Source organism: Bubalus kerabau, chromosome 14 (assembly GCF_029407905.1).
Source record: "Bubalus kerabau isolate K-KA32 ecotype Philippines breed swamp buffalo chromosome 14, PCC_UOA_SB_1v2, whole genome shotgun sequence".
Classification (NCBI taxonomy): domain Eukaryota; kingdom Metazoa; phylum Chordata; class Mammalia; order Artiodactyla; family Bovidae; genus Bubalus; species Bubalus kerabau.
In genome coordinates, this window is record NC_073637.1 from 18834875 (window position 1) to 18861656 (window position 26782).

At 46.1% G+C, this 26782-nt stretch overlaps 1 protein-coding gene across 22 annotated transcripts in view; it reads right to left on the reverse strand.

The window, feature by feature from the left end:
- The window catches only part of ZHX2 (zinc fingers and homeoboxes 2), a 189085-nt gene that overhangs the window by 53382 nt on the left and 108921 nt on the right, over nucleotides 1-26782 (reverse strand). Inside the window, exon 3 of one of the 22 annotated variants that reach the window (XR_008702130.1) lies at nucleotides 14103-14919. The exons of 19 other annotated variants lie outside the window; for them this stretch is intronic. The gene's annotated coding sequence lies outside the window, so the exon portion shown is untranslated. Of the gene's footprint in view, nucleotides 1-14102; nucleotides 14920-17062; nucleotides 25562-26782 lie in introns of those variants that run through there. 2 more of the 22 variants (XR_008702126.1, XR_008702118.1) reach the window with 2 other exon arrangements.

A 26782-nucleotide genomic window follows, 5' to 3' on the forward strand; every position in this document is an offset into this window, starting at 1 on the left:
AGGACATCAGGCACCCAGAAAAGCAACCCAACTCTTCGAAAGGAGATGTTTTATCAATGGTGCTGTATAGAAGGAGCAGTTTTGAAACTACTGTAAAAATAAGACCGATAACTGGAAGTAGGAGGCTTAAGTCCAAACCCTGACTCCAGGGAACTCCTGACTCCAAGGAACATTAATTGACAGGAGCTCATCAAACGCCTCCATACCGACACAGAAACCAAGCACCACACAAGGGCCAACAAGTTCCAGGGCAAGACATACCAAGCAAATTCTCCAGCAACAAAGGAACACAGCCCTCAGCTTCAAGATACAGGCTGCCCAAAGTCACCCCAAAACCATAGACATCTCATAACTCATTACTGGACATTTCATTACACTCCAGAGAGAAGAAATACACCTCCATCCACCAGAACATCGACACAAGCTTCCCTAACCAGGAAACCTTGACAAGCCACCTGTACAAACCCACACACAGCGAGGAAACGCCACAATAAAGAGAACTCCACAAACTGCCAGAATACAGAAAGGACACCCCAAACGCAGCAATTTAAACAAGATGAAGAGACAGAGGAATAGCCAACAGATAAAGGAACAGGATAAATGCCCACCAAACCAAACAAAAGAGGAAGAGATAGGGAATCTACCTGATAAAGAATTCCGAATAATGATAGTGAAATTGATCCAAAATCTTGAAATTAAAATGGAATCACAGATAAATAGCCTGGAGGCAAGGATTGAGAAGATGCAAGAAAGGTTTAACAAGGACTTAGAAGAAATAAAAAAGAGTCAATATATAATGAATAATGCAATAAGTGAAATTAAAAACACTCTGGAGGCAACAAATAGTAGAATAACAGAGGCAGAAGATAGGATTAGTGGATTAGAAGATAGAATGGTAGAAATAAATGAATCAGAGAGGATAAAAGAAAAACGAATTAAAAGAAATGAGGACAATCTCAGAGACCTCCAGGACAATATTAAACGCTACAACATTCGAATCATAGGGGTCCCAGAAGAAGAAGACAAAAAGAAAGACCATGAGAAAATACTTGAGGAGATAATAGTGGAAAACTTCCCTAAAATGGGGAAGGAAATAATCACCCAAGTCCAAGAAACCCAGAGAGTCCCTAACAGGATAAACCCAAGGCGAAATACCCCAAGACACATATTAATCAAATTAACAAAGATCAAACACAAAGAACAAATATTAAAAGCAGCAAGGGAAAAACAACAAATAACACACAAGGGAGTACCCATAAGGATAACAGCTGATCTTTCAATAGAAACTCTTCAAGCCAGGAGGGAATGGCAAGACATACTTAAAATGATGAAAGAAAATAACCTACAGCCCAGATTATTGTACCCAGCAAGGATCTCATTCAAGTATGAAGGAGAAATCAAAAGCTTTTCAGACAAGCAAAAGCTGAGAGAATTCTGCACCACCAAACCAGCTCTCCAACAAATACTAAAGGATATTCTCTAGACAGGAAACACAAAAACGGTGTATAAATTCAAACCCAAAACAATAAAGTAAATGGCAACAGGATCATACTTATCAGTAATTACCTTAAACGTAAATGGGTTGAATGCCCCAACCAAAAGACAAAGACTGGCTGAATGGATACAAAAACAAGACCCCTACATATGTTGTCTACAAGAGACCCACCTCAAAACAGGGGACACATACTGACTGAAAGTGAAGGGCTGGAAAAAGATTTTCCATGCAAATAGGGACCAAAAGAAAGCAGGAGTAGCAATACTCATATCAGATAAAATAGACTTTAAAACAAAGACTGTGAAAAGAGACAAAGATGGTCACTACATAATGATCAAAGGATCAATCCAAGAAGAAGATATAACAATTATAAATATATATGCACCCAACACGGGAGCACCGCAGTATGTAAGACAAATGCTAACAAGTATGAAAGGAGAAATTAACAATAACACAATAATAGGGGGAGATTTTAATACCCCACTCACACCTATGGATAGATCAACTAAACAGAAAATTAACAAGGAAACACAAACTTTAAATGATACAATAGACCAGTTAGACCTAATTGATATCTATAGGACATTTCATCCCAAAACAATGAATTTCACCTTTTTCTCAAGCGCACATGGAACCTTCTCCAGGATAGATCACATCCTGGTCCATAAAGCTAGCCTTGGTAAATTCAAAAAAATAGAAATCATTCCAAGCATCTTTTCTGACCACAATGCAGTAAGATTAGATCTCAATTACAAGAGAAAAACTATTGAAAATTCCAACATATGGAGGCTGAACAACACGCTGCTGAATAACCAACAAATCACAGAAGAAATCAAAAAAGAAATCAAAATTTGCATAGAAACGAATGAAAATGAAAACACAACAACCCAAAACCTGTGGGACATGGTAAAAGCAGTCCTAAGGGGAAAGTTCATAGCAATACAGGCACACCTCAAGAAACAAGAAAAAAGTCAAATAAATAACCTAACTCTACACCTAAAGCAACTAGAAAAGGAAGAAATGAAGAACCCCAGGGTTAGTAGAAGGAAAGAAATCTTAAAACTTAGAGCAGAAATAAATGCAAAAGAAACAAAAGAGATCATAGCAAAAATCAACAAAACCAAAAGCTGGTTTTTTGAAAGGATAAATAAAATTGACAAACCATCAGCCAGACTCATCAAGAAACAAAGGGAGAAAAATCAAATCAATAAAATTAGAAATGAAAATGGAGAGATCACAACAGACAATACAGAAATACAAAGGATCATAAGAGAGTACTATCAACAATTATATGCCAATAAAATGGACAACGTGGAAGAAATGGACAAATTCTTAGAAAAGTACAACTTTCCAAAACTCGACCAGGAAGAAATAGAAAATCTTAACAGACCCATCACAAGCACGGAAATTGAAACTGTAATCAAAAATCTTCCAGCAAACAAAAGCCCAGGTCCAGATGGCTTCACAGCTGAATTCTACCAAAAATTTAGAGAAGAGCTAACACCTATCCTGCTCAAGCTCTTCCAGAAAATTGCAGAGGATAGTAAACTTCCAAACTCATTCTATGAGGCCACCATCACCCTAATACCAAAACCTGACAAAGATGCCACAAAAAAAGAAAACTACAGGCCAATATCACTGATGAACATAGATGCAAAAATCCTTAACAAAATTCTAGCAATCAGAATCCAACAACACATTAAAAAGATCATACACCATGACCAAGTGGGCTTTATCCCAGGGATGCAAGGATTCTTCAATATCCGGAAAATCAATCAATGTAATACACCACATTAACAAATTGAAAAATAAAAACCATATGATTATCTCCATAGATGCAGAGAAAGCCTTTGACAAAATTCAACATCCATTTATGATCAAAACTCTCCAGAAAGCAGGAATAGAAGGAACATACCTCAACATAATAAAAGCTATATATGACAAACCCACAGCAAACATTATCCTCAATGGTGAAAAATTGAAAGCATTTCCTCTAAAGTCAGGAACAAGACAAGGGTGCCCACTTTCACCATTACTATTCAACATAGTTTTGGAAGTTTTGGCCACAGCAATCAGAGCAGAAAAAGAAATAAAAGGAATCCAAATTGGAAAAGAAGAAGTAAAGCTCTCACTGTTTGCAGATGACATGATCCTCTACATAGAAAACCCTAAAGACTCCACCAGAAAATTACTAGAACTAATCAATGACTATAGTAAAGTTGCAGGATATAAAATCAACACACAGAAATCACTTGCATTCCTATACACTAATAATGAGAAAACAGAAAGAGAAATTAAGGAAACAATTCCATTCACCATTGCAACGGAAAGAATAAAATACTTAGGAATATATCTACCTAAAGAAACTAAAGACCTATATATAGAAAACTATAAAACACTGGTGAAAGAAATCAAAGAGGACACTAACAGATGGAGAAATATACCATGTTCATGGATTGGAAGAATCAATATAGTGAAAATGAGTATACTACCCAAAGCAATCTATAGATTCAATGCAATCCCCATCAAGCTACCAGCAGCATTCTTCACAGAGCTAGAACAAATAATTTCACAATTTGTATGGAAATACAAAAAACCTCGAATAGCCAAAGCGATCTTGAGAAAGAAGAATGGAACTGGAGGAATCAACCTACCTGACTTCAGGCTCTACTACAAAGCCACAGTTATCAAGACAGTATGGTACTGGCACAAAGACAGAAATATAGATCAATGGAACAAAATAGAAAGCCCAGAGATAAATCCACGCACATATGGACACCTTATCTTTGACAAAGGAGGCAAGAATATACAATGGATTAAAGACAATCTCTTTAACAAGTGGTGCTGGGAAATCTGGTCAACCGCTTGTAGAAGAATGAAACTAGAACACTTTCTAACACCATACACAAAAATAAACTCAAAATGGATTAAAGACCTAAACGTAAGACCAGAAACTATAAAACTCCTAGAGGAGAACATAGGCAAAACACTCTCTGACATACATCACAGCAGGATCCTCTATGACCCACCTCCCAGAATATTGGAAATAAAAGCAAAAATAAACAAATGGGACCTAATTAACCTTAAAAGCTTCTGCACATCAAAGGAAACTATTAGCAAGGTGAAAAGACAGCCTTCAGAATGGGAGAAGATAATAGCAAATGAAGCAACTGACAAACAACTAATCTCGAGAATATACAAGCAACTCCTACAGCTCAACTCCAGAAAAATAAATGACCCAATCAAAAAATGGGCCAAAGAACTAAATAGACATTTCTCCAAAGAAGACATACAGGTGGCTAACAAACACATGAAAAGATGCTCAACATCACTCATTATCAGAGAAATGCAAATCAAAACCACTATGAGGTACCATTTCACACCAGTCAGAATGGCTGCAATCCAAAAGTCTACAAGTAATAAATGCTGGAGAGGGTGTGGAGAAAAGGGAACCCTCTTACACTGTTGGTGGGAATGCAAACTAGTACAGCCACTATGGAGAACAGTGTGGAGATTCCTTAAAAAACTGGAAATAGAACTGCCTTATGATCCAGCAATCCCACTGCTGGGCATACACACTGAGGAAACCAGAAGGGAAAGAGACACGTGTACCCCAATGTTCATCGCAGCACTGTTTATAATAGCCAGGACATGGAAGCAACCTAGATGCCCATCAGCAGATGAATGGATAAGAAAGCTGTGGTACATATACACAATGGAGTATTACTCAGCCATTAAAAAGAATACATTTGAATCAGTTCTAATGAGGTGGATGAAACTGGAGCCTATTATACAGAGTGAAGTAAGCCAGAAAGAAAAACACCAATACAGTATACTAACGCATATATATGGAATTTAGAAAGATGGTAACAATAACCTTGTGTACGAGACAGCAAAAGAGACACTGATGTATAGAACAGTCTTATGGACTCTGTGAGAGAGGGAGAGGGTGGGAAGATTTGGGAGAATGGCATTGAAACATGTAAAATATCATGTATGAAACGAGTTGCCAGTCCAGGTTTGATGCACGATACTGGATGCTTGGGGCTGGTGCACTGGGATGACCCAGAGGGATGAAATGGGGAGGGAGGAGGGAGGAGGGTTCAGGATGGGGAACACATGTATACCTGTGGCGGATTCATTTTGATATTTGGCAAAACTAATACAATTATGTAAAGTTTAAAAATAAAATAAAAAAAAAGAGAGAATGGAATTTTGCCATTTGCAATGACATGGATAGACGTGGAAGGTATTATACTTAGATGTTAAAGAAATCAGGCAAATATCATTTATATAAGGAATCTAAAAAATACATCAAACTAGTGAATATAACAAAAAGAAAGCAGACTCACAGATACAGAGAACAAACTAGCGGCTACCAGTGTATGTGTGTGTGTGGGGGTGGGGAACAAGACTGAAGTAGGCGATTAAGAGGTGCAAACAACCATGTATAAAATAAACAAGCTACAAGGACGTACTGCACAAACAAGGCATACAGCCCAGTATTGAAAAATCGTGAATCACTGTGTTGTACTCCTGAAACTTGTATAATATTGTATATCAACTATACCTCAATTTTTAAAAAAAGAGTTAGTCGATGTTAGTCATTAGTTTTATTAGTATAACCTGGATGGGCCCAGATATGAGCAGTGAAATCCTGAGGGTTATGAAAGGTTAAAAAAATAAAAGGGAGAAATTATTTCCATTGAGGGGATCCAGGTAGAGGTTCAGAGTAGAGGTTCAGTCTGCAGGATTTTTAGAATGCTAATGGGAGAATCCTAATGGCCTCTCTGGGCAGAAACTGAACTGTAATTGATTACTGATGTCTGCTCTGGGCAAGGAGAGGATAAGGGTGGTGGCTGTACCTCCTGGGCCCGTATGGTTTGTTTTAGGATTCAGACACGTTAGGGCACATTTGGAATTCTGGCAGGACAGACTCGCTAATAATGTTTTGAATTCTAAGAACCCAGAGCTGTTTGGGAGCTAATGTTTCCTTAGGGAAGGCACATACCCTGACTCAGGAACATCGCCTGAGTCATCAGAAGGAAATGCAATGTGACTGCAGCCTGGTGCCTGATCTCCATCAGATCGTCCTCTGGCCCAGGTCGCAAGGATCCATGCCTAATTCTGAGAGGAGGGGACAAGCTAAAACAGAGTTTGCTCGAGAAAAATCTCTGCGTGAAGCAGCACTGCTAGGGCCCCATGACAGAATGTGACACGTAGGGTGGGCGTGGATTCTCCTCGTCACAGCGGCGTTCACCGTGGGGGTGGGACGGTGGTGGTTTGGGTGTTCTGTCAGATGCTGTGGGGCCTCAGAGGGGCAAGAAGAGGAGGCTCAACTCCAGCAGAAACAGCAGGTGGGGTCACAGTAGTTTCTTAGACTATCACGTCTGTTGAGGGTCCCAGGAATAGTTCAGTTCAGTTGCTCAGTCGTGTCCGACTCTTTGCGACCCCATGGACTGCAGCACGCCAGGCCTCCCTGTCCATCGCCAACTCCCATAGTTTACTCAAACTTATGTCCATTGAGTCAGTGATGCCATCCTACCATCTCATCCTCTGTCATCCCCTCCTCCTCCTGGTTAGGGGCCTGGAGATGCTTGGGTGCTGGAGTCCCACCACGGTGGGGACAAAGCCTCACGCATGGGGACCCAAATGTTAGCCCAAGGCTGGGAGCCCTGAGGAACACAGGTCACGGTTAGACTGCCTCCGAGCCCACAGAGGAGGGAGGTGCTAGCTGCCTGGGGTGGGGGCAGAGGTGCTGGAAGGTTGCACAGAGACCAGGGTGGAGCCAGGTGAAGGTGAGGATGGGGACCTGGAGAGGGAAGGGCATGCTGAACCAAGGAATGCATGAGCCAACGCACCAAGGCACAAAAGGAAGGCTGGGCCAGGGAATGGTGCGGATTTGGGTGGATTGGGGTCTGGAGAGGAGTGCTGGGAGGGGAAGCTGGAAGGGGCTGGGAGTGGGGAAGGAACATCAGTAGCATGAAGTCGAAAAGCAAGGACTCCGCCTTGGTATTTGTTGCATTTCCTGTTCCTAAGGACAGACACTAGCCCCGAAGGAAAGCTCCCCAAGAAATGATTCAAAAAGAGGACAAATGGATGGAAGGAAGGCATCAGGATTGAGGAGAAGGTAGAAGCTCCCCCTCCCTTTACTGGGAGCAAAACGGGAAGGAAACCCGGGTTGGACTTTTAAAGGACAAGAAACCTGACAAGCAAGATGATGAGCAAATAGAGCAAAGAAGAAGGGTGTGTGTGCAGGCATGCACATAAAGCACAAGTGTAAGAGACAGGTTGTATTCTCAGCCCTGAGCCTCAAAAGTACCTCTGGGTTTAAAAGAGAAGAAAAGCACCGGAGGCCTGCTTCCCTGGATTGAAGTGAACAGCACAAAGCAATGGGATAATTAGAGCCTTCCCAGGATGCAGTGCAACTTCCTCCAGGCGCCAAGGGGGAAAGGACCCCTCTTAACCTGGTCCCCGGTGCTCCCTTCTCAGCCTCCGAGGTTCAAAGGGATGCGGCTGAAGGATGCGCAGGCCAGGTGGCCCTGCCCAGCGGGGCTGCAGCCACGAATGGGCCTCCTCTCCTTGTTCTCGCCTCGTTGCCCGTCTTTGGAGCCTCGCTGAGAAGGACGGGAAACGGGGCCAAACCTGAGATGAAAGTGCCTGTAATCTCATAAAAGAGCCAGGCGGAGGCTCGGAAAGGCACAGAGGAATCGGCACCTGCCATTTGCACTTCAAGGCAGGCGGTTTGAAACCCACCAAGGCAAGAGGCCTGACTGTCCTTCCCCATCAGCGTGCCCGGGCTCAGGAGAGCAATAGCCCCGGGGACCAGAGGTTGCTGGTCAGTCAGTCGTGTATCCCGAGGGCTGCAGGAGGATGAGGAGGGGAGGCAGGTAAATCATCGAAGCCCCAAGCTGGAAATCCACATTTGGGGGAGCTGAGACTTAAAAACCCATCACCTCCATTCCCTGCCCGACACTATTTATCACTTTCCTTGGCCTTCAGGCCACAGGGTACAATGGGGAAAATAATCCACTACCACCAGTGAATCATTTCCCAAGGCATCACAAAATGACACTCTGCCAGAAATGAGAAAAGAATGAGCCTGCTTTTGATGGGACACAAATGGAGGCTTTGCTGCTTTTATTTGCAATCCCAAGAAATTCTGCAGCTCTGCTAGAACCCGAGGTTTGTCCAGGCTCCTGTTAACCACCCATAACTGGGAGAGGGAATGTTTTCCAACAGCAGAAAGCCAGGAAAGCAAGAGCAGAAAGAGATGGGTGATTTTCCAAGCAAATTCCCCAAATGATCAGTACAGGACCTCTGACAAATTTCTGACAAAGTCATCTTCTATTTTCCATAAACGATCTAAGAGGAGGACTTGGGGAGATCCACAGGCTTGAAGAGAACACGTTGTCCTTTCTGGCTGTGAATCACCATGATGGTGGGAGAGGCCTCAGGGGCCACAGGAGGTAGAGTGAAGTGGGGAGAAGGCTGAGTTCAGAGTCACGCACCCTGATGGCGTGACTCAGCTGTGCTCGTAAGATGTGGCCTCTTGGTTACCCGCTGTACCTCTGGCAAGGCGCCTGCATGGAGAGGGCCCCTGAAAGGGAACTGGAAGACCTGAATGCTCTTCCTGGTATCGTTCCTAACAGGTGTTGCTGCATCACCAGTAAGGCATAGGCACTGAATGGGATGAGCTATCAGGATTCAGCTCCAGCCCCCAGGGCTCTGAGATGCTAACAGCTGGTTCAAGAAAGGTGAAGAGGCAGAATCCTGGTGACTCAGCAGGAAGTGGGGGAAGGGTGCTCAGTAGGTGCACTGTCATGACTGCAAAGAACCGGCTACAGCAGACAGCCTAGAGTTAGGTTTCGGGAAGGCGGGGAAGAAAGCAAGATGCTCCCCTTTGGGAAAAATATTAAAATATTTGCCGCAGGAACCATCATAAAGAGAGATGTGCCTCCCCATAACGACAGAGAAGTTTCTCTGGGAACAACTGAATTGTAGACTGAACATCAGAAAAATCTAAGAAAAGATGAAAACGCTTAGATAACAAAGCAATAGGGAGAAAACCACTTCTCTAGCAGCTGAAGGAAGCATCTGAATTAACCTGTAAGGTTTACTAGGAAGCAGAGGATTGTAAGAAATCGGTTGCAAGTTTTAATTAGTTGGGGTTTTGATAAGTGGCGGATCTTAGAAGCAGTAAAATGCCACGTGATGGGCCTGAAAGGGCAGGAACCAGACACCAGGGACAAGGTGGGCATTTCGCTCGGCAGTGGCATATAATGAGCTTGAAACTAGGCCAGGGCTGAACTGGGGCCGCAGGCGTGGCTGAGAAATAACCAGTGGGGCCCCTGTGCCTGTCAGTCGTAGACAGATGCCATCTGCTCCGGCTGCTGCCCGCTCGGCCCCCTTCTCTCTCTGTTTTACCGTTTGTGGTTACGGTGACCTGGCTGGTGGGAAGACAGTGCCTTTAGTGTCCTTCTGTCTCTCTGGCTCAGTACATGCTGCCCTGTTGGCCCAGGCAGCCTGGCAGGGAGCTGGCTACCAGGAACAGACAGCAGGTGAGAGCAGGCACTCCCCAGAGCTGTTTGCTGGCTTGCCTTCTTCCTTCCCCAGCCTCCCCTGAGCACCTCCAAGGTGTCAAGGACTGTGCTAGGTGCTTTGACTCTGACAGTAAGCAATCTTTCCTTCCTGTGTTCAAGGAGGAGACAGGTTAGAAGACAGGCAGAGATGTGACAATAGATTATGTTCTGTGGATGAAGAGAACAGAAAGGAGCATAGAGCAAAGAATGGGTAGGTTCTGCGTGGGTGGAATTCAGGAAAGTCTTGCCCTAGTAGCCCACTGAACTCATTGAGGTCATAGTTAATAGGATGGACCCACCTGTGGACTTGGAACTTGCTGGACTCTATGCACTATCCTTCCTGTCAATAACTGATCATGTCACAATCTTTCTTTTGTCATTAAGAGGTAGTTAGCTCAGGAAAGAACCATGAGTGACTTAAAGCACATGCTCCGTGGTCTTTGAGCAAGACCAAGCCAGAAGGGCCCCACATTCAGGCTCCACTGCAGATGCCTCCCAGACTCCTCAACTAGTCCTGTCCTGTCAGTCCTCTGAGTGCAGGTCGTGCAGGACATAGCACCGCCCAACACCTTGCTCTCTGCTGGCTCCCATCATGGAGGGCGGGATGAGAGCCACACAGCTGTTGAAGAACTTCCTCACCTGCCCGACTCCTGGGAGTCTCACCCCTGCCAACAAGTCTTCTAGGCTCAGCTAAGGCTGTGGATGATTTTTTCCCCTCAAAACCTGCCTAGCTCTGAGGCAGACAGGCTTGTGAAAGCATGATCTCTGGGGGGCACAGAGGCTACTGAGGAATAGTGGCTAGGCTTCGGAGATGGGCAGAACTGAGTTCTAATCTGGGTTTCTGCCGTGCAAACATCTGTACGTGAACGTTCACAGCAGCACTATCCTAATCATCAAAAACAGGAACTGATGTGTATGTCCATCAACTGATGTGGAACAAGCAAGATATGGTCTTTATCCATACAATGGGGTCCTACTTGGCAGAAAAAAAAAGCATGAAGGGCTGGCATATGCTACAAAACATGATGCTAAGTGAAATAAACCAGTCACAAAAGACCACATAACTGTATGACTCCATTTGTAAGAAATGTCCAGAACAGGCAAATCTATAGCAACAGAAAGCAGATTAGTTGCCAAGAGCTTAGGGGGAGGGAGGCCTGGGGGAAGGGAGGGCATTGGGACGTGACTGCACAGGGGCACCTGGTTTCTTTCTGGGGTGATGGAAATGGTCTAAAATTGTGCTGGGGGTGCGCAACTCTGGAACAGAACAAAACCTGCTGGCTGGTGCACTGTACCCGGTGAATTACACGGTATGTGAGTGGTCTCTCAATAGAGCTGGGATCTTTACACCTCTTCCTGGCTCCCACTAGACTAAGGCTCCCTTTCTTTTGCCTTCCTGTCTTCTGAGGATCTGGCACATAGTAGATGCCTTTATATTTGCTAGTGAATGAATACAGAGCCTTGGGCAAGCCCCTTAGGTTCTTTCAGCCTCAGTTTCTGCATCTGCAAAGTGGAGATAAGACACCTCTTGCAAAGGGCTGCTGATTAGGAGACAGGCACTGGAGGCTGTTGGGTCTGGGGCACACAGCTGGGCTGATTAAAGGGTGGTCCCTGGATTTGCGACCATTGACTAGGCTACACAGGCTGGGTCCCCCCGCCACTGGGAATGCTGTTTTGTAGCCACTCACCCAGCTCTTATCGTATATCCATTCTTAGAGCCCAGTGGCCACGCTGTCACACACAGCAGCCTGCAGGCGGCTGGGAGTCAGCTTGTAAGAGGCTGCTCCTGCGAGTGCCCCAGCCAGCAGGAGGCTGGTGGACACAGCAGACAGAATTTGCTGTTTCTGTCAGGAAGGGCCTCTGACAGCCTCTCCCAGACTGTGTCACTGCCGGTCAGGGCTGACGCCAGCTCCGAGGCCACACTGCCCGCGAGCAGCACACGCAGAAAAAGCACGGTATTTTCAAAACAGTCAGCTGCGTGAGGGTCAAGGCTGTGGCCATGGAAGCCAAGACAAGTGGAGAGACTGCAGAAGAAAGGAAAATGCTTGTTCCTCTTTGAACAAAGGGCCCTGCATTTTCGTTTCCCCCTGGACCCCACGAATTATGTAGCTAGCCCTGCCTACTAGACTGATTTCACACCTACTTGGTGAATTGTGACTGACAGTTCGAAAAACACTGTCCCAGATAGCTGACCGAACTGCAAGCTCTCCTCCAACAGACTGACATTTAGATCCCAGTTCCACAGCGAGCTGGCTGTGTGACCGTGGGCCAGTCACTCGGCTCTCACCTTCTGTGTCTTCATCTGCAAAACCAGGATAAGGATAGGATTTACCGTTAGAGTCAGGTGAGGCCTGACCAAACAAGGAAACATGCAAGGGCAGTGCCCTGGATTTAAGAAAGCAAACGGTAATGGTGATTGCTGGTCCCTCCGGTCTTTGGCTTGGCTCTGATTTTTCTCACTTTGAGTTACTTCTCTGAGGAGAGGATTTCTGAGCTGGGTTTTGAGGTGCAAGCAGGAGTTTACCAGGTGAACGAGAGAGGGAAGGAGAACACTGGGCAGACAGGCTGTAGAGCAGAGGTTCGGAGGCGTGGTATGTTTAAGGGAAATGGGAGCAGACCAGTCTGACAGCGTGCACTTCTGGGAGCAGGGAGGTGAGCCACTGGGAAGCAGGGTTGCGGGGAGGGGCGGTGGGAGGGGCTTATCCTGGGGAGGCGGGCCTTGGGCAACATCGACTCACCTGATGGCCAATGAAGGCAGTGGGGGCTTTAGACTGGCAAGCACAAGAAACCCCTGTGCTTTCCAAGGTCACCCTGGCTGTGGGATGGAAGATGGATGGAAGAGAGTAAAACCGGAGGCTTCAGAAAGAGGCTAGGCATGAGATGCAAGGCCCCGCCGAAGAGAGTGACAGTAGGGCCGAAAGCTGGGGTTGACGGGTCACCGAGGAGGTCGGCGTGAACGTGGGAGGCGATGTGAGTGGAAGCAAGAGGGAGGAGAGGTCTAGGAGAGGGTTACTGAATAAGAAGGATGAATATTTAGTCTATTTTTAGAAACCTCCAGGGATGCAAAGTCTATACATGAACCTAAAGAGCAATGAATAATCACAAAGTTTTTAACTTTTCGAACTCCTTTTGGCTACCAAGCCCCAATCAGATAAACTTTCTTTAAGCTTGCTGTGCAGGTGAGTCCTAACCGCCACTGGCTCAGTGCCACAGGTTTCTGGAACAAGGTATAAGACGTTTTCAATTACAGAACAAGTTAGAACTAAGTGACATCTGTAGAAGGAGGAAATCACCAAGGAAGATTGAAAACATGGTGAATCCACTGGCCCCTGGGCAAGGCACATCTCCATCTGCCAGCGGAGTGCAGGTCAGCCTGGGAAGTGTGCTCAGAGCACAGAGGACCAATATCGTGTTAGTTGCTCGGTCATGTCTGACTCTTTGCGACCCCATGGACTGTGTAGTCTGCCAGGTTCCTTTGTCCATGGGATTCTCCAGGCAAGAACACTGGAGCAGGCTTCCATTAAAGCAGCTCAGACCAGGAGCCAAACATCATCGTCTGAAAGCGACGCCAAGAACGGCCTTCTTTTGTGGAAGGTGTGAGTTCTCTGTCTGCTTTCCCACTTTGCAGTTATTACCCTAGCTGCAGCCATCACTGGCAAGCGGTTTTTGTGTTTAATTGGGGTATAGTTGCTTTACAATGTTGCATTAGTTTCTGCTTTACAAAGACAGGAGTCAGCCATATGTATACATACCTCCCCTCCCTCTAGGACCTCCCTCGCACCCGCCATCCCACCCATCTAGACCACCGCGGAGCTCTGAGCTGAGCTCCTTATGCTATACAGACCTTCCCCCAGCTATCTGTTTTGCACATGGCAGTGCACATGTGTCAGTCCCAATCTCCCAGTTCACCGCCCCCCCCCCCCCCCACCAGTGACAAGTGGTTTTTAAGTACTCTGAAAAATTAATTTTGGAGCTGAAGTCTCTGATACTTGAGTGCTAGTTAGGTGTGAGACAGATCCTTCTTACAGTTTAAGGTCAAATAAAAAGGATGATGGTGATAATGAGAGTTGTCCATGTGGACAGGGCTTTAAAGTTTACACAACACTCCTGTCTCATTTGTGTTCACAATAGCCCTGAAGGATCAAGGGAGGAAGGACTGCCATCCAATTTCACCCACAGAGAACCCGCGCCATCTGTGAAAGGAGTTATATGGTCACAGGGCGAGTATGGAGGGAGGTCTTGTGTCTTTTGCCATCTGTCCTCCCATCATGCTGTTAGCCAGGGAGACCCTAAACTATCTGGAGAATGTGTCTGTTTGAGAAACGCAGCAACAGGCATTAGAATTAGTTTGGTGGGGTTTTTTTTAGATTTAAAAAAAAAAATGAGGACCATTTTTAAAGTCTTTATTGAATTTGTTATAATATTGCTTCTGTTTTATGTTTTGTTTTTTTTGGCCATCCTCGGCTTCCTGACCAGGGATAGAACCTACACCCCCTGTATTGAAAGGCAAAGTCTTAACCACTGGACCATCAGGGAAGTCCCTGAATTAGTTTGGTTTGTAATTAAAAAACCATGCCATAATTTGGTGATGCCTTTCACTGGGCTCTATGCTGGGGAGGCTGGTATAAGGCACTAACTCAGCTATGTCTTTTGAGTACTTAAGAAGATCCAGGCGTTTTATGCAGCTTTGATTTCATTTACTTCTCACTGCACCCTTATGAGGTGGGTGTCATTATGGGGAAACATCCTCTGACCTGACGTGCAAGCTCTGGGCATCCGTACAAAGAGGCCGGGCGGTTTCAATGCACGTCTGTCATTTTTCCAACACTCCTGGGAGGTTTCCTATTTTGAGGAAATTGAGGCAAAGAAGGGTTTAAGCAAGTTGATGATAGACCCCTAGGATGGGAGCAGCCTTCATGCTCTGTCCTTTTTAGTTAAAACCATCTTCAGTTCTTAGGGACTTCCTTGGAGGCCCAGTGGTTAAGAATCTGCTGTCCATTGCAGAGGACATGCGTTTGATCCCTGGTAGGGGAACTAAGCGGAGAAGGCAATGGCACCCCACTCCAGTACTCTTGCCTGGGAAATCCCTTGGACGGAGGAACCTGGTGGGCTGCAGTCCATGGAGTCGCGAAGAGTTGGACAGGACTGAGCGACTTCACTTTTACTTTTCACTTTCATGCATTGGAGAAGGAAATGGCAACCCACTCCAGTGTTCTTGCCTGGAGAATCCCAGGGACAGAGGAGCCTGGTGGGCTGCCGTCTATGGGGTCGCACCGAGTCGGACACGACTGAAGCGACTTAGCAGCAGCAGCAGGGGAACTAAGATCCCACATGCGGTGGGGTAACTAAGCCTGAATACTTTGGAGCTTGTGCGCTGCAATGAAGATTCTGCATGCCTCAACTAAGATCCAATGCAGCTAAATTAAAAAAAAATTTTTTTTAGAATTTTTAAATTTCACCAGCAACATCTGATTTTTCTGAAAATCTAAATGATAACAGGAGTGTTCAGGGGAAAATGATCCTCCACTTCTGCTTCTCTATTTCCACTCCCCCCTACAGAGCTAACTGCTTTTAACAGTTTGATGTCTATCCTTTTCCCAAGCACAAACACACCCACACACAGAGATTATTTTTTACAAAAGGGATTGCACCAGATGCATTATTCAGCAACTTGCGTTATTCACGTCACCATGTATCACAGTTGCCATTCCCCATCCACACGTTAAGAGTAATCCTTATCCTCCTGGCCAGATTTCATTGTCTGAAGGTAGCATACACCACTCCCCTATGGCTAGACTCTTGGGTTGTCTTCAGTTACTCATGAATTCTGCACTGAACACAGTTGTAAATGTAACAGATCCCTGAGCTGTACGCTCTCAGTAAACATTCACTAAATTCTTAGCTTCCTTATCTAGCTTTACTTAACCGATGGCTTCTATTCAATTCCTATTGTGTGTCAGTCATTCGGTCGAGTCCGACTCTTTGCCACCCCATGGACTGTAGCCCACCAGGCTTCTCTGTCCATGGAATTCTCCAGGCAAGAATACTGGAGTGGCTTGCCAGTCCCTTCTCCAGAGGAACTTCCCAACCCAGGGATCGAACCCTGGTCTCCTGCATCACAGGCAGATTCTTTACCGTTTGAGCTACAGGAAAGTCTGTATTTAATTCCTGTTGCTACCACTCATTTCAAAGAGCTGGAGCTAACTATGTCTCAGACTCTCAGCCATGGTGAAAACTGGTTACGTTCATGGTCCGTCCACTGGTGATAGTTACCTAATCCAAGATTGAATTTGGGTTTAGATAGATAGGGCTTCCCTGGTGGCTCAGATGGTAAAGAATCTCCCTGCAATGCAGGAGACCTGGGTTCGATCCCTGGGTCAGGGGGATCCCCTGGAGAAGGAATTGGCAACCCACTCCAGTATTCTTGCTTGGGAAATCCCATGGACAGAGGAGGCTGGCAGATTACAGTCCATGGGATCATAACAAATCAGACACAACTGAGTGACTAACACACATAATTTTATTTTTGAACTTTTAAAAATTAAATTAAAAAAAATTTTGGCTGTGCTGGGTCTTTATTGCTGCGTGCGGCTTTCCCTAGTTGTCCCCACAACCAGAGTAGCAGGGGCTACTCTCTAGTTGAGGTTCGCTGGCTTCCTTCATTGCAGAGCACAGGCTCTAGGTTCATGGGCTCAGTAGATGGCCGTGGGATCTTCCCAGACCAGGGATCAAACCCGTGTCCTCTGCATTGGCAGGCAGATTCTTTACCAATGAACTACCAGAGAAGCCCACCACTGGGCTTTCTAACATAGCCTTTTCTTTTTTTTTTTTTTTGTATTTTTTTTTAATTTTTATTTTATTTTTAAACTTTACATAATTGTATTAGTTTTGCCAAATATCAAAATGAATCCGCCACAGGTATACATGTGTTCCCCATCCTGAACCCTCCTCCCTCCTCCCTCCCCATTCCATCCCTCTGGGTCGTCCCAGTGCACCAGCCCCAAGCATCCAGTATTGTGCATCGAACCTGGACTGGCAACTCGTTTCATACATGATATTTTACATGTTTCAATGCCATTCTCCCAAATCTTCCCACCCTCTCCCTCTCTCACAGAGTCCATAAGACTGTTCTATACATCAGTGTCTCTTTTGCTGTCTCGTACACAGGGTTATTGTTACCATCTTTCTAAATTCCATATATATGCGTTAGTATACTGTATTGGTGTTTTTTTTTCTGGCTTACTTCACTCTGTATAATAGGCTCCAGTTTCATCCACCTCATTAGAACTGATTCAAATGTATTCTTTTTAATGGCTGAGTGATACTCCATTGTGTACATGTACCACAGCTTTCTTATTCATTCATCTGCTGATGGACATCTAGGTTGCTTCCATGTCCTGGCTTAACATAGCCTTTTCTACATGCCAGGCATTGTTCGAAAAGCCTTAGATGTATGAACCCTCCAAACAACTGCGTGATGTATGTACCATTTCTAACAACCGCCTGAGGTAGGTACCCTTTCTACCTCTGAGGAAACAGAGGCACAGGGAAACCATGTAATTTGCCCACAGTCACACAGCTAGTATGAGCAGAGTTGGATCTGAGGCTAGGCCACGTGGCAAAGGACCACTATGTCATGCTTGTCTCCTAATAGACCTAAGCCTCTCTAGGGACAGAGCTCCAGCTCATTCATGTTTGTATCCTTACCAGCTACCATAGTGCAGGCACACAGTAAGGCTGAAACACATGTTGGGTCATTTGGATTCCCTTGGGAGGGCAGTCCACTGGCCACCTGCCCTGTCCCAGCTATATTCTGAGTTCATGAAGTCCCTTGAATTTGCAGCTGATCTCAAGTAGGTTGATGCCAGGCTGCAGGCTTCTCTTTTGTTTCATGCACAGAATACAAATTCAAGGGGGTATAGAGCTATGAATAATTTCTACTGGAGCAGACTTTTTCCATCTGGGGACCTGCGTTTTCAAGTAACTTGGATCCTCGAAACAGGAGGCTGGCAAATGCATTTTTAGCACCGTTTTCTGAGTCCAGTGGTGACTTGAAAGGCTTATCAAAGTGGGATGAAGGGACCAACATAACCCAGTGGTTCTCCCCGTGGATGAGTCTGTCCCCCTGGAGGACGTCTGACAACATCTGAAGATGTTTTTGGCTGTCACAACAGCGCGGGTTGGAGGGCACTACTGATATCTAGAGGGTAGAGGCCAGGGAGGGCACTGCTTTATCCTACAATGTGTGAGGATGATCCATCGTGACCAAGAGTTAGCCAGCCCCAAATGTCAATAGTGCTGAGGTTGACAAATCCCAGTGAGACGAGCGGCCCCCCACCCTGCATGTACAAGAGGTTCTAAAGAGGAAGCACTGCTCGACAATTAAATTAGGTTTTATGAGACTTTATTCCCAGAGAGCAGGCATCAATCACTGGGGAAAAAATAGAAGGGCGCCTTCTATGCCAAAGCTTTGTTTGGGCGCATATTCTGAGGCAGTGCTTTGAGAAGTAAGATCCTAAGGACCTCCTACCACGAAGCCACCAGGGAAGCTTATTAAAACGCAGATTCCAGGGCCTCCCTCAAACCCACTGTATTAGGCTCTCTTGGTGAGAATATGAGGGATCTATGGTTTTAGGATACCCCAAAGTCATTCGTGTGCACACTGACATTTTTCTTTCATTCTTCCAGAAATAGGGGAGATAAATTGGGGGGTGGGGGAGGAGTGTGGCAGACAAGACCATATGCATGGTGGTTTTTAAAAAGTTAACTAAAAATGCTCACATTCGAGTGTGGTTCCTTTAACTTCAGTCATCTGCACCACGCTGTCTTGAGTTATGCCGTAGACAAATACCACTCATTCTCTTTTCTTAATAAAAGAAATTGTTTTGCAAAGTCTAGCATCATTCTAAGCAGTAATACGTATCACAACAGGTTACAACATAACACAGGTTATCTTTTTTCCTATTACTCTTGAGAATATATACCTAACCACGAAAATGATCAATATCTGTCCAGGTCACTTAAAATCAGTATGCGGTACATGTAAGAGGCAGTGCCTTATGGCAGAGCAATTACCGTCTGCCAGGAGAATGCTGATAACAACGCCTGCAAGCTCTGTAAGGCAGACATGCATGGCTCTTCATTTGGAACCTCCTTTTCAGGCATGGATGACAACCCCTGATGCTTCCTGGAGGCGAAGGAACAGAGCGGGCAATGGCATATGCACCTGCTGGTGACATTGTGGCCTCATCCCCAGCTGCCAGCTCCCATCTCTGAGCCTTTGAAAACAACCAACTTAAACCCAGTACGGGGACAAAATGAAGGACCAATACATTTTGAGCCTCAGAAATTGGAACCCACACGTGTGATGAGCAGAAGTTATGCTCCAACCGTAAACTGGTCTCCACGATCATCTTTCCGTTCCCAGAGTGCCCCCTGCTTTTTAGGGGGTGGGGGACAGAGGGAAAAGCCTGATACACTGAAGACTACAAAACAATTCATGTCTCTGCAAAAAATCTGAACAAATATCCACTGTTTTTCACCAACATTTTTTCCCCAAAAGCCTAAACTTGATACAACATTAGTTTTATCTGGGCTCTGCACCCAGCCCACCTTGCTACAAACGCAGCAAATACCGCATGGAATTATGAGTGCGCCTGTACTACCTAACACCACTTTATTTTTGTCTTTCCCTTCAATTTGCATCAAGCTGGCGGCATAATTTCCACCTCAAGTGAAAGCTCTTTGCCTTCGTTATTTCCTACTTGAAATACATTGATTTTCCATGTAAGTCAGGAGATGGGGAAGTGGCATGGGAGGTGTGACTGTGGAATTGGGTAAAGAGGAGGGAAAGACATCACATTCTAGACTCAGGTAAGACGGATGCAGACAGAGAAAGAAAAGAAAACACGTGAGAGCATTTCTTTTCGGGGACTCAGACAGGAGTGGTTCTGAATGAGGCCATAAATGGACACCCTCTTGCTCCAGCCTCATAAGCCTTGTTATTTAAGCAGCTCCTCTCTTTGTGCTGTTGGAAACCATGCCTGTTTGGCTCCAATAAGAAAGACAAGACAGGATATGAACAAATAGTTAACAACTAGGTTCCATGTATTGAGGGAAAATTCTTACTCCCATTGAGCAGGAGTGGGGAAGAAAAGCAGTGCAAATGTATGTCAGGAGTCTGGGGAGGGAGGTCCAAGAGAGGGGAGATATGTGTATACTTATAGCTGATTCACTTTGTTGTATTTCAGAAACCAACACAGCACTGTAAAGCAGCCATGTGTGTAATGTACGCTCAGTCGCTCAGTCGTGTCCAGCTCTTTGTGACTCCATGGACTATAGCCTGCCAGGCTCTTTTATGCATGGAATTTTCCAGGCAAGACTATTGGAGTGGGGTACCATTTTCTACTCCATGAGATCTTCCCGACCCAGGGATGGAACCCGCATTACTTGTGTCTTTTGCATCGGGAGGTGGATTCTTTACTACTCTGCCACCTGGGAAGCCTAAAAGCAACTTCGGTGGTGGTTGGTGGTTTACTCGCTAAGTTGTGTCTGGTTCTTGTGATCCCATGGACTGTAACCTGCTAGGCTCCTCTGTCCATAGGATTTCCCAGGCAAGAATACTGGAGTGGATTGCAACTATACTGCAATTAAAAAAAAAAAATACGTCAGGGAGAAGTGCTCTCGGTGCTGTGGCAGAGGGTTAAGAGGCAGATGAGAGGGTCCATGTTGGAGATACAGGAAGACTGTAGCTCAGGGCAGGGAAGATAGAAATATCCAAGATGCTCCCAGCCCTCCAGCCCTCTGGGAATCTGGAATTCCATGAGGGTGTGGCTGAGAACCTGCACTCACAGGGTTTGGTACTTTGGACCCGGTAGGGATTTGGTACAGGTGTGCTGAGCTGGTACAGGTACAGGCTGTTCTGTGGATGGAACCCCCTAACCCTGGACACCCAGGACTTCTGTAAAATTGCGACATGATCCACGGAGTACTGGACAAGTCTGTGCAAAACCACTGCTCAACTGGAAGAACGAGGCTGGGAACAGGTCCTACTGGGCCGGGGCGGGTAGAGTAGCCTCAGGACCAGCTTGCCTGGGTGCGCATCCTGGCCACGCATCCTGGCCGCTCTCCAGGGAGTCACCTCCATGAGTGACATGGCTCCCCTGAACCTCGATTTTCTCATCTCTGAAAAAAGATCATGATAAGGGGGTCTGTCCCACAGGATCCTTGTGCAGCTTTAAGGGAGTTAAGACCAGAAAGTGCAGAGAACAGGGCTTGGCACACAGAGCGCTAAATAAATGTCAGCTGCTCTCATTTTTCTGTGGGCAGGACAGATTGGGTTCATTTAGTCCTATTTAGACTAGAAGCAAAAAATGGCCTACAGTGTGCAGCCTGTGATGCAGGAAGGCAGGGAGGAAAAAAATCCAGAAGCAGGTTGATCAGGCTGTTCTGCCTTTGACATTGGGAATTCAAGCCTACAAACTCCACTCTTTTCAAAAGAATTGACTAAGTATCTTTTCATCCATTTTTAGATCCTTTTCTAAAAATGAATAGTTAGTAACATCACTATTACCACGATGGACAGTAGCACTTTTCTACTGATGGTTAACCACTACCACCACCATCGTCACCTGTTCCTGAGGCTTTTTCTACTGTTTCCTCATGTCCCATTTTTAAGTTTTCTTGATTGTTTACCAGAATGAAAAGAGCTTTGGAATAAAAAGGACCTGGCTTGCTAACTTCATAGCTGTGTGGCCTTGGGTGAGCCACGCCCCCTCTCTGAGCTTCAGTTTCCTCATCTGTAAAATGCATTTCTGATAACGACTGGGGATGACGACATGAAGTGCTTGGGAAGGGCTTGTCACATGCATGGAGCTGCTGAGTACACGGTGGCTTGTCGTCACAGTGCAGACAAGTCAGTGGGCACCCATCGCTGCCATCCCTTGGAATGAAGGTCCTGAAATGTACTGTTCACTTGAAGAGGATGGGCAGCCATGACGTTTCATGAGTTTAGGCTTCCAGGTTGAGCAACCTGAGATCTCAAAAAAGCCCAAACGTGGCCTTGCAGTGACTTGACCACCACACCTGGCAAGAGCACCCAACCTGTCCTCTGCATAGCAGATGGGGCTTATCCCTGCATCTAGACTGGTCATCTCCAGGTCCATACTCCCAGTTGTTCTGGTTAAACATAATTGACTTGGGTTTGAGACAGGGGATTTCACCACTGATTAGCCTGAAGGAAAAACAAAGTCTTAGCTCTTTGTCAGGAAAACACAAAAACCACTCCATGTATGAGGCTGTGTCCTGGAATGAGAACCTGCTCTTTAGCTTTCTTGTTCTTTCAACAATCTACTTCAGTCAATGGAAATGAAATTGCTCCATTAAATTTCTAAATGTCGCATTAAAAAAACAAAACAAACAGACAAAATAAAAACCTCCCAGTCTGAAGGATATAAATCCCACACTGAATAGCGGGACATGACATTTTCCAGAAACAATAGACTTGATTTTCAGAGTAAGAAATGTAATCATTAGGACCATCTCAGAATATCAGGGTTTTGCTGCACTTTTGAAGGAAAGAATAAAGCTATGGTGCTGGACAGCAGGGAGTCACAGTGGTTACCCCTGGAACAAGATTACTTAATTCTAGTGAACAACCCTCTCAGTATGTAATATATTATTCTCATTTCATAGATGACAAAACTGAGGCACAGTGAGGTCAGTAACTTGCTGAAGGTGATATAACCAGTGTATTTTAAAATCTATTCATTTATTTTTGGTTGCACTGGGTCTTCATTAACACGTGTGGGCTTTCTCTAGTTGCAGTAAGCAGGGGCTACTCTCTTATTGTGGAGCATAGGCTCTAGGGTGCACGGGCTTAGCTGCCTTGTGGGACCTTCCTGGACCAGGGATCGAACCCATTCCCCCGTATTGGCAGGTGGACTTTTAACCACTGAGTCACCAGGTAAGTCCCAGGACATCAGGTTTTAAAGCATGTTCCCATATGCTGACTATTTGAAAGGCCATCCAACCTTGTTAATTTCCTCTCCAACTCACTGCCATGGAAACAGACTCAGAGGGGTTAAACAACTTCCCTGAGGTCACACCCATTAACTCCTAATCCCAAGGCAGTCCTCTCCTTGATGTCCTGTAATCAAATCTACACAAAGCCGGGGGAGGGTGGAAGGAAGCTTCAGACATAAACAAAATTCTCTCCTTTCCTAGCACTGTGCTCAGACCTGGGGAGATAGTCCCTCACAGCAGAGCAGGGACTGGCTTCAGAGCCAGCCAAGTGGTGCTGCGACCCTGCCCAAGTGACTAACTGTCTCTGAGTCTTGGTGTCCTGGTCTATAAAATTGTGTAACAGGTGGCGCTAGTGGTAAAGAGGCCACCTGCCAATTCAGGAAATAGAGACTTGGGTTCCGTCCCTGGGTCAGGAAGATCCCCTGGAGGAGGACATGGCAACCCACTCCAGTATTCTTGCCTGGAGAATCCCATGGACAGAGGAGCCTGGCGGGCTGCAGTCCATGGTGTCACAAAGAGTCAGACACGACTGAAGCGACTTAGCACGCATGCATGCAGCGACTTTGCCTATTCATGGCTAGATCCCCAGTTGCATAATATTTGGCCATAGTAGATGCCCAATAAATGTTTTTTAAAAGCATGAATAGATAAATGAACCAAAAAAGCCCCACAGTGTTTCTGTAGGAATTAAACAAGACTCTGCATGCATGGTGCATAAAATGGAGAACAAGTGCTCAAAACATGCCAATCACCTCCATCATTGTGTCACAGGCGTTCATATTCATTATCTTGATTTATCCTCCCCAGAATCCCATGAAATAGGTCTGGCTATGCCCATTTGATGCAAAGGGAAACCAGAGAAGAGGGCAGAGAGTGAAAGAATTCTTAGACAAGAGCTCATTCATTTTAATAAAAATTCTACCTTCAATAAAAGGGTCATAGAAAAGAGCTATACAAGAGCTGTGGGAATTCGGCTTCGGATCCAGACTGGTGAGTGTTTCTGCCTCCCTCCTGAGTCCTCCTCCTTCGAGGGGGCATCCCAGGACCTGGTAGGGTGGGCCCCCCACCCCTGCATTCACCATTGGCCCCTCCTGTCTGCAGAGAGCTCCGGCCGAGACACTGAGTGCCCAGCTGTGCTCTTACTGACGATAAGAGTAATCCTAATGAATTACAGCCTGATGACTCACTGATTGCAGGAGAGAGAAAAATTAAGAGTGAGCTGATTGAAACTCTTAATAAAGCTTATTCTTTGGGGGAGGGTCTGACTTGGCAGGTGGGAGGACTGAGGATCTTCCTGGGATCTGATGGGAGATTTTTAAAGATGGTCCTGATGGTCACACTGCAGAAGACTCTCCTCTATGTATACACTGCTGCTACTGCTAAGTCACTTCAGTCGTGTCCGACTCTGTGTGACCCCATAGAAGGCAGCCCACCAGGCTCCCCCGTCCCTGGGATTCTCCAGGCAAGAACACTGGAGTGGGTTGCCATTTCCTTCTCCAACGCATGAAAGTGAAAAGTGAAAGTGCAGTCGCTCAGTCGCATATGACCCTCAGCGACCCCATGGACTGCAGCCCACCAGGCTCCTCTGTCCATGGGATTTTTCAGGCAAGAGGACTGGAGTGGGGTGCCACATACACTGGTTGGAGCATTTTTCACACAATCTCAAAACTGCCTGGCTGCTAGATTGTGGGCACCTACAGGGCACCCACCTTACTCCCTTGTTGCTCAACATCTAGCATCCTGAACATGTGTGTGTGTGCGTGTTAGTTATTCAGTCAGGTCTGACTCTTTGTGACCCCATGGACTGTAGCCCGCCAGGCTCCTCTGTCCATGGGATTTTTTAGGCAAGAATACTGGAGTGGGTTGCCATGCCCTTCTCCAGGAGATCTTCCCGACCCAGGGATTGAACCCAGGTCTCCCGATTGTAGGCAGATTCTTTACCATTTGAACCACCAGGTATGAAATGTCTGGTCCATACAGGAGACATAAGGAGTCTAGGTGCTAGTGAGATGAACAGCAAAACAGCAGAAAGAAGCAGGAAAAAAAAATGCTACAGGGTGAGAATACACAGATTTGTTTATGAATTCCAACTGTAAAAGGAAAATACAGAAATTGATTGCTGATACATGAGCCATGCAAAGCCAATTATGCTGGAAGTAATCCTGGCAGCCACACCCTCTTCCTGCGCAGCTCAGCAACCATCTCCTGCAGCGCCTCTGAAGAGAAGCCAGGTCCCCTGCAGAAGCCTCACCCCCAGGTGTCTCTTCCTCTGAAAGCGCCTTTCTCCACCTAATATAATTGCAAATGTCCTCGCCAGGGCTCACACCTCCCCTGTGATGCGGTTACTTTGGCTCTTCAGTCTGCCCCCACCTGTGTGTCTCCTTTAATGAGACAGGGGAGGGCAACAGGGAGACACATGTCAACATGAACTGTCATTTAATGCAGCTCCTTGGTGATGGCCCTGGGGAGAGGGACGAGAGAAATCAATGTGGGGGTGTTCAAAGACAATATGAGAATGAAGGACAGATGCTGAAGCTCCAATACTTTGGCCACCTGATGTAAAGAGCAGACTCATTGGAAAAGACTCTGATGTTGGGAGAGATTGAGGGCAGGAGAAGGGGACGACAGAGGATGAGATGGTTGGATGGCATCGTTAACTCAACGGACATGAGTTTGAGCAAGCTCTGGGAAATAGTGAAGGATGGGGAAGCCTGGAGTGCTGCAGTCCATGTGGTTGCAAAGAGTTGGACACAACTGAGCGACTGAACAAGAATATGAAGTCTTCTGGAATGGATGAAAAAAATGCCTCTCTGGATTTTCTGCCCTTGGTTGAGACTCAAAGTAGTGCCATTAACTCATTCAGAGCAGTGCCATTCAAGCACTTCTTGAGGACACTCTCTGTGTTAGGCAAGGTTCCAGACACAGAGAGGACCAGAAATGACCAGGACGATATCCAGGCCCTCATGTGGGTTTCTCTGTGAGTGAGTGGAGGACTAGGGTCAAGATAACTAAGATGGATTAAAAAAAAAAAAAAAAAGGAGATGAGGCAGAACTGAGAAAGTGGCTTGAGAGAGAGGAATGCGGCTTTGCCTCCCATGCATGACATCACCGTATAAAGGATGGGAAGATGCAAGGTGGGGCAGCTGGAGGGAGTCCTCAGGACAATTCATTCTCGCACCTTCTGAAAGAGGCAAGTGGCTGTTTCTGGTCTCTGAAAGCAGCAGGCATTGATGCTGTCTGTGGGGCTGGAGGCGGCTCTTTGGGATCCTGGGTTGCTTATACTCATTTAAGAGTGTGATGGCTGCTGCCGGGTCCTCATATTCCCCTTTGAACGGAGACCGCCTCTGGAGAAGCGGGGGTGGAGGGGGGACTTCTGCAGCTGGCTGGGAACCCGCCATGCAACTTTGGGCGAGAGAAGCAATCCAGGACCACCCAGGACGGAGGCCAGCTTCAGCTCTCAGGCTGGCCAGGGCCCGAGGGAAACACTGGTTGGCCTGGGTCACTGCTGCACACTACCCTGTGATGAACCCTGGTGGGCAAGCGGGGTAGAGGGTGGCAACACCCACAGGAAGAGACCCAGACACAGGGCGGGGGCTGTGGACAGGGGACGCTGGGAAAAACCTTCCTGAGCCCAGGCCACCAGCTCCAGGCAGCTCCAAAAAATGTGGCTCCTTGCCCTTTT